Source organism: Sciurus carolinensis, unplaced genomic scaffold (genome assembly GCF_902686445.1).
Source record: "Sciurus carolinensis unplaced genomic scaffold, mSciCar1.2, whole genome shotgun sequence".
NCBI classification, from domain to species: domain Eukaryota; kingdom Metazoa; phylum Chordata; class Mammalia; order Rodentia; family Sciuridae; genus Sciurus; species Sciurus carolinensis.
Genome location: NW_025920335.1, coordinates 119,981 through 129,352, shown reverse-complemented (window position 1 = coordinate 129,352; position 9,372 = coordinate 119,981).

Genomic DNA, 9,372 nt, shown 5'->3' with positions numbered 1-9,372 from the left:
TCATCAATTTGTAGTAATTAGTCAAATTGTTCTCTTGTGTAAGGAATAATTATTTCATGCATTTCACAAGCAAACAATTCTTTACTTCTAAATCTGGCCTTTAATACCAAAGAAGCTACCATAGTAGGACAAGACATTAATATTTTCTTTCCTGATACTGGTAAGTGTATTCATTCAAGTGGATCATTTTTGCCATAAACAACCTGTTGGAGTATGTTTCGTTTTTAGCACAATAAAAACCCAAGGTAATTAACTTGTTGCAAGTAATGCTTTTGAATTGCAGTTTCAACAACTTGCAAGGCTTGTTCTCCTTCTTTAGTTAATACTCTACTTGAGTTAGGATCTGAATCACCCTTTAGTATTTCAAACAAAGGTTTTAAATCATTAGTTGAGAGTTTTAAATAAGTTCTAAACTAATTTATATCTCCCAATAATTTTTGAAAATCATTTAACTTTAATAGTTTGTCTTATTGAATTTGTAACTTTTGAGAGCTGACCCAATCTGTTTTTATAGTTCTTTCTAGATAATTATAAGGAGGTTCCTGTTGAATTCTTTCAGGAGCCACTATCAGACTCCACCTCTGTAAATCTTTAATCAAATCCTGTAATATTATTTGTAACAAATGACTTTGAGAATGTGCAATCAATATATCATCCATATAATGAATCATATAGCAGTCTGGATACTTTTGTCTACAATTAATTAAGGCTTGATCTACAAACTTTTGACATAATGTAGGACTATTTTTCATTCCTTGAGGTAATACTTTCCATTGAAATCTTTGATTAGGCCTTTGTAAGTTAAGCGATGGTAAACTAAAAGCAAAACGTCATCTATCTAGTTTAGCTAAAGGAATAGTAAAGAAAGCAATCTTGAAAATCAGTGACTATAATATGATAGCCTTTAGGGACAGCCACAGGAGAAGGACATTCTCCACTAGCTGCAGAGTATAAGGGGAAGTAGGTCCTAAAAGTTTTACAGCTGCTTTTAGTTCTTTTAACATTTTAAAAGAGAGAGAGGCTCCCAATGATGCTCTCCTCCCTCATCATACTATAGCACAACAAATACTAACATCTCTCTGTTTTTGTGCCTCACCAACAGCACCTAGAAATCCTACCTTTTGGACTTTCCTTTTTATTTTATCTGGGGGTTTAGGAAGGGCCGGCCCAACAGGAGCCAACAAAGGTGGATCCTCATTATGATATCTGAAAGTGGCTTCTTTCAAGTCCTCCTCATCAGACGGGGAGAGCAGATCAGGCAAACCTTTCTCCTTTTTTTCGTCTTCATCATTGTCCAATTCATTTTCATTTTCACTCTGAGTTTCCTCTGTATATTTTTTAACCAAGGCTGTCAGCAAAGGTTCCTTTTCTGACGTTTCGTCTGGTGATCTTATCCTTTTACTTAGCTGCTCACTTTCATTTCTAGGGTCTAAACAGTCCCAAAAAAGATTCCACAATGCAAAAGCATTGGCGGGGACTCTTTCATTGCCATATAATCTGTGATGAGCATACATAGCATCACCTACCATTTTCCAGGTTTTAACATCTAAGGTTCCCTGTTCAGGAAACCAAAAGGCACATTCTTGCACAAAATGAGAAAATATTTTTAATTGAGCTGTTCCTACATGCGTTCCTCTTTTAGTTAATGTGCTTAGCAATATCAATAAATAATGCTCTTCCTTTGCTTTCACTACCTCCCATGGTAGTTGTTCTGTCTATCCCTGCCTCTACTTTCTCGGCCTTCTCTACCGAGGGGTCCGCAGCATCCCAGGCAGGATCCTAGCTGTCTCGAAAAGGAAAGAAATTAATATTAACAAATGGGGGGTTTACCAGAGTGCCCCATGTTGGGCGCCACTTGCCGGGGTCCAGCAATAGAAGGAGTCCATGGTTTACACACTGGTAAATGGGGCACAGGGAGACAGCATCGGCGATGTATGGAGAATGAAAGACACAGACTCTAGTTCTGGTGCACTCAATCCCACTTTATTCTGGGGAAGGCTGGGTTTATATACATTTTTTTTCAGGCTATAATGGCAGTCTTGTGGTTAATACTAAAGAAGTTTCCAAAGCATAGGCAGAAAACAGCAAACTTACAGATTATCCTTACCTAATTACAATTGTTTTAAGAATATCTAACTACATCAATGAGCTAATACAATATTTATTTCCTTAATATCTAAACTCTATGTGACCTAAGACTATTCTTATTATTCTTGCGGTTAAAGCAAAAGACAAGTAATCTCATGTGAACATTTCTATTAGGTCCCTCTGGATAATATTTAGATTGCTGAATTAAGGGTTACAGGAGGGCAGTGGTCACAATGGTTATTGTGTACCAACGTTTATTATAGAGGTGACATATTCTTTGTAGTAAGGAACCTTATTCTCTTACCTCACCATCACAATAAACAAAACATCGTTAAAACTTAACCAGCCTGTTGGAGACAAAGGCAAATCTATAACTATTTTCTCCAGAGGCTTTCAGGGACTCATTGCATGGTTGCAAAATTATTTTTAATTTTGTTAGTGGTAAAGACCCATTGTTTTTCAGATTGTAGGTAATATTTTCTGGAATTTTTGTTGTATTCCCCTCATCCTCTTAAGTAATTCATTCAGACTAAAATGAGTAATATATTATCAGAAGAAAACAGCAGAAAAAACACCAATGCTCCAGAGCAAAACATTCGGCAATTCCTTTTAGGATGAGCCATTGCAGTCATCCTCCAGAGGATCTTTGTCAAGCACTGGATGGAATTCCGGATGCAGTTGCAGTACTCTAACGTGCAGGTTGAATATGACTGAAAATGAAGTTGCTTTTTTGAGAATGTTTCATGAATGGATTTCAATAAAACGTTCCGTATAATCTCCCCTCCTTATTCCCACTTTACTCCGAAGATGAGGTTTTTTCCACCACGCATAGTACTTCTGTTAAAACTAACTTGTTCGATTTCCATGAATTGAGTTTTCCCTATGCATGCAGAGTTAGGCAGCAACTGAATTCCATTTTCTGAGCAAATGCACGACTGCATTTCCATAAAACTCGGGGTATTTTCTCTTTTCCTCATTCCCACTCTTCCCCCAACCTCTGAGCACTCTATTTCCAGGTTTTCTTTAGAAGCCCCTTATGTATTTCTGTTGCATACAATAATGTACAGGTTGAATAGGGCTGAAATTGAAGTTGCTTTTCTGAGAAAGTTTCACGAATGGATTTCAATGAAACTTTGCCTATCATCTCCCCTCCTCATTACCACTTTGCTCCAAAGATGTGGTGGTTCCACCATGAATGGTATTCCATTATAACAAACTTTTGATTTCTATGAAATTAGCTTTCCCTATTCAAGCAGTGTTTGAATTGCATTTTCTCAGCAATTGAACAAAGGAATTTCCATGAAAACCTGGGAATTTTCTCCTCTCCTCCTTCCCACTCTGCCCCCAACATCTGAGCACTCTACCTCCAGGTTTTCTAGACAAGTCCCTTATGAATTGCTGTTTCAGTACTCTAACATGCAGGTTGAATAGGACTGAAATTAAAGTTGCTTTCTAAGAAAGTTTCACAAATGGATTTCAATGAAACTTTGACTTTCATCTACCCTCCTCATTCCCACTTGGCTCCACAGATGTGCTGGTTGCACCATGAATGGTGCTTCCATTATAGCAAACTTTCAAATTCCATGAAATGAGCTTTCCCTATGCACGAAGTGTTAAGAAGCAACTGAATTGCATTTTCTGAGCAAATGCATGACTGAATAACCATGAAACTCTGGGTATTTTCTCTTTTCCATGTTTCCACTCTGCCCTCAACATCTGAGCACTCTACCTACAGCTTTTCTAGACAAACCCCCTATTTATTTCTGTTGCAATTCTCTAACGTGAAGGTTGAATAAGGCTGAAATTTAATTTGCTTTTCTGAGAAAGTTTCACGAATGGATTTCAATGAAACTTTGCCTATCAACTCCCTTCTTCATTCTCACTTTGCTACACAGACATGGTGGTTCCACCATGCATGGTGCTTCTGTTATAACAAACTGCTTCGATTTCCATGTATTGAACTTTCCCTATGCACCCAGTGTTAGGCAGCAACTGAAATGGGTTTTCTGAGCAAATGCCCGACTGGATTTCCATAAAACTCTGGTTTTCTGCTCTTTTCCTCATTCACACAGTGCCCCCTACATCTGAGCACTCTACCTCCAGGTTTTCTAGACAAGCCCCTTATGTATTGCTGTTGCAGTACTCTAACATGCAGGTTGAATAGAGATGAAATTGAAGTGCTTTTCTGAGAAAGATTCACGAATGGATTTTAGTGAAACTTTGCCTATCATCTCCCCTCCTCATACGCACATTGCTCCCCAGATGTGGTGGTTCCACCATGCATGGTGCTTGTGTTAATACAAACTGCTTCGACTTCCATGAATTGAGCTTTCCCTATGCATGCAGGGTAAGTCAGCAAGTGAATCGCGTTTTCTGAGCAAATGCATGAGTTGATTTGCATGAAACTCGGGGTATTTTTTCTTATCTCATTCCCACTCTTCCCCCAACATCTGAGCACTCTACCTCCTCATTTTTTAGACAAGCATCTTATATATTCCTTTTGCAGTACTCTAATGTGCAAGTTGAATAGGGCTGAAATTAAAGTTGTTTTTCTAAGAAAATTTCACTAATGGGTTTCAATGAAACTTTGACTTTCATCTCCCCTCCTCATACCCACTTTGCTCCGCAGATGTGGCAGTTCCACCATGCACGCTGCTTCTGTTATAACAAACTGTTTCGATTTCCATGAATTGCGCTTTCCTTATGCACTCTCTGTTAGGCTGTAACTGATTTACCTTTTCTGAGCAAATGCACGACTGGATTTCCATGAAACTCTGGGTATTTTCTCTTTTCCTCATTGCCACATTGTCCCCAACATCTGAGCACTCTACCTCCAGGTTATCTAGAAAAGCCCCTTATGTATTCCTGTTGAAGTACTCTAACGGGCAGGTTGAATAGGACTGAAATTGAGGTTGCTTTTCTAAGAAAGTTTCACGAATGGATTTAAATGTAACTTTCCTTATCATCACCCACATCATACACACTTTTCTAGGCTGGTGAGGTAGTTCCACCACGCGTGGTACTTCTGTTATAACAAACTGTTTTGATTTCCATGAATTGAGCTTTCCCTATGCTCGCAGTGTTATGCGGCATCAGAATTGCCATTTCTGAACAAATTCACGACTGGATTTCCATGAAAACTGGGTATTTTCTCTTTGCTCATTCCCACTCTGCATCCAACATCTGAGCACTCTACCTCTATGTTTTTTAGCCAAGCCCATTATGTATTGCAGTTGCAGTACTGTAACGTGCAGGTTGAATAGTGCTGAAATTGAAGTTGCTTTTCTGAGAAAGATTCATGAATGGATTTCATTGAAACTTTGCCTATCATCTCCACTCCTCATACCCACATTGTGTTGCAGTTGTGGTGGTTCCACAACTGTTATAACAGTTATATCAAACTGTTCCAATTTCCATGAACTGAGCTTTCCCTATGCACACAGTGTTAGGTTGTCACTGAATTACTTTTCCTGAGCAAATGGATGTTTGGATTTCCATGAGACTCTGGGTATTTTCTCTTTTCCTCATTCCCATTCTGCCCCTACATCTGAGAACTCTACCTCCAGTTATTCTATACAAGCCCCTTATGTATTGCTGTTGCAATACTCTAATGTTCAGGTTGAATAGGGCTGAAAATGAATTTGCTCTTCTGAGAAAGCGTCACGAATGGATTTCAATGAAACTTTGCCTATCATCTCCCCTCCTCATACCCACTTTGCTCCACAAATGTGGTGATTCCACCATGCACGCTGCTTCTGATATAATGAACTGTTTCAATTTCCATGAATTGTGCTTTCCCTATTCACGCACTGTTAGGCTGCAACTGATTTGCATTTTCTGATCAAATGCATGACTGGTTTTCCATGAAACTCTGTGTATTTTCCCTTTTTCTCATTTCCAGAATGTCCCATCATCTGAGCACTCTACCTAGATTTTCTAGACAGGCACCTTATTTATTGTTGTTGAAGTAATCTAACTTGCAGGTTTAATAGGGCAGAAACTGAAGTTGCTTTTCTGAGAAAGTTTCACACATGGATTTCAATGAAACTTTGCCTATCATCTTTTCTGCTCACCCTCTTTGCTCCACAGATATGGTGGTTCCTCCAAGCATGGTGATTTTGTTATAACAAACTGTTTCAACTTCCATGAATAGAGCTCTCCATGTGCATGCAGTGTTAGGGTGCAGCTGAAGAGCCTTCCTGAACAAATGCATGACTGGATTTCCATGAAACTCTGGATATTTTCTATTTTGCTCTATCTCACTCTACCCCATATATCTGAGCACTCTACCTCCAGGTTTCCTAGGCAATCCACTTATGTATTGCTCTTGCAGTACTCTAAATTGCTCCTTGAATAGGGCTGAAATTGAAGTTGCTTTTCTGAGAAAGTTTCAGGATTGGATTTCAATGAAACTTTGCCTGTTATCTACACTCCTCATACCCACTTTGCTCCACAGATGTGGTGGTTCCACAACTCAGGGTGCTTTTCTTATAAGAAATTGTTTCAATTTCCATGAATTGATCTTTCCCTGTGCACGCAGTGTTATGCTGCAACTGAAGAGCATTTTCTGAGCAAATGAACAAATGGATTTCCATGAAACTCTCGTATTTTCTCTTTTCCTCCATCCCTCTCTGCCCCAAAATCTGAGAACTTACCTCCAGGTTTCCTAGGCAAGCCCCATATGCACTGCTCTTGAAGTACTCTAATGTGCAGGTTGAAGAGCGATGCAATTGAATTTGCTTTTCTGAGAAAGTTTCACACATGGATTTCAATGAAACTTTGCCTATCATCTCTCCTGCTCATATCCACTTTGCTCCACAGATATGGTGGTTTCTCCAAGCATGGTGATTTTGTTATAACAAACTGTTTCAATTTCCATGAATTCAGTTTCCCTATGCACGAACTGTTAGGCTGTAACCGAAGAGCTTTTTCTTAGCAAATGCACAAATGGATTTCCATCAAACTCTTCATATTTTCTCCATTCTCGATCCCAGTCTGCCCCGAATATCTGAGCACTCTACCTCCAGGTTTCCTAGGCAAGCTCCTTATCTATTGCTCTTGCAGTACTCTAACTTGCAGGGTGAATAGGGCTGAAATTGAAGTTGCTTTTCTGAGAAAGTTTCACGAATGAATTTCAATGAAACTTTGCCTATTATCTACCCTCCTCACACCCAATTTGCTCCACAGATGTTGTGGTTCCAGGACTCATGGTGCTTTTTCTACAACAAACTGTTTCAATTTCCATGAAATCATCTTTTCCTGAGCAGGCAGTGTTATGCTGCAACTGAAGACTGTTTTCTGAGCAAATGAATGAATGGATTTCCATGAAACTCTGGTTATTTTCTCTTTTCCTCCATCCCACTCTGCCCCAAATATCTCAGGACTCTACCTCCAGGTTTCCTAGGCAAGCTCCTTATCTATTGCTCTTGCAGTACTCTAACTTGCAGGGTGAATAGGGCTGAAATTGAAGGTGCTTTTCTGAGAAAGTTTCAGGAATGGATTTCAATGAAACTTTGCCTATCATCTCTCCTCCTCATACCCACTTTACTCCACAGATGTGGTGGTTCCAGCACACATGGTGCTTCTCTTATAACAAACTGTTCGATTTCCATGAATTGAGCTTTAACTGTGCATGCACTGTTTTTTTTTTTTTACGTTTATATAGGGTAATGATGTTTATTTTATTTTTCCCCTCCCCCCCACCCCTCCCACCCCCTTTTCCCTCTACACAGTCCTTCTTTCCTTCATTCTTACCACTCTCCTTAGCCTAACTCTAAACCTAACCCTAAACCTAATGCTAGCCCCTCCCACCCCCCATTATATGTCCTCATCCGCTTATCAGCGAGATCATTCGTCCTTTATTTTTTTGAGATTGTGTTATCTCACTGAGCATGATATTCTCCTATTTCATCCATTTGCATGCAAATGCCATAAATTTATCATTCTTCATGGTAGAGTAGAATTCCATTGTATATATATGCCACAGTTTCTTTATCCTTTCTTCAACTGAAGGGCATCTAGGTTGATTCCACAATCTGGCTATGGCAAATTGAGCAGCAATGAACATTGATGTGTCTGTATCTCTGTAGTATGCTGATTTTAACTCCTTTGGGTATAGACCAAGGAGTGGGATAGCTGGGTCAAATGGTGGTTCCATTCCAAGCTTTCTGAGGAATCTCCACACTGCTTTCCAGAGTGGCTGCCCTAATTTGCAGCCCCACCAGCAATGTATGAGTGTTCCTTTTTCACCACATCCTCGCCAACACCTATTGTTGCTTGTATTCTTGATAATCGCCATTCTAATTGGGGTGAGATGAAATCTTAGGGTAGTTTTGATTTGCATTTCCCTTATTACTAGGGATGTTGAACATTTTTTCATATATCTGTTGATTACTTGTACATCTTCTTCTGTGAAGTGTCTGTTCATTTCCTTAGCCCATTTGTTGATTGGATTATTTGTATTCTTCGTGTAGAGTTCTTTGAGTTCTTTATAGATTCTGGAAATTAGCGCTCTATCTGAGGTATGGTTGGCAAAGATATTCTCCCACTCTGTAGGCTCTCTCTTCACATTGTTGATAGTTTCCTTTGCTGAGAGAAAGCTTTTAAGTTTGAATCTATCCCAGTTGTTGATTCTTGCTTTTATTTCTTGTGCTATGGTAGTCCTGTTAAGGAAGTCTGATCCTAAGCCAACAAGTTGAAGATTTGGACCTACTTTTTCTTCTATAAGACGCAGGGTCTCTGGTCTGATTCCGAGGTCCTTGATTCATTTTGAGTTGAGTTTTGTGTAGGGTGAGAGATAGGGGTTTAATTTCATTGTATTGCATATGGTTTTTCAGTTTTCCCAGCACCATTTGTTGAAGAGGCTATCTTTTCTCCATTGCATATTTTTGGAACCTTTGTCTAGTATGAGAAAATTGTATTTATTTGGGTTTGTGTCCATGTCCTCTATTCTGTACCATTGATCTACCTGTCTATTTTGGTACCAATACCATGCCGTTTTTGTTACTATTGCTTTGTAGTAGAGTTGAAGATCTGGTATTGCAATACCCCCTGCTTCGCTCTTGCTACTGAGGATTGCTTTAGCTATTCTAGGTTTTTTATTCTTCCAGATGAATTTCATAATTGCTTGCTCTATTTCTGCGAGGTACATCATTGGGATTTTAATTGGAATTGCATTGAATCTGTATAGCACTTTAGGTAGTATAGCCATTTTGACGATATTAATTCTGCCTATCCAGGAACATGGGAGATCTTTCCATCTTCTAAGGTTTTCTTGAATTTCTT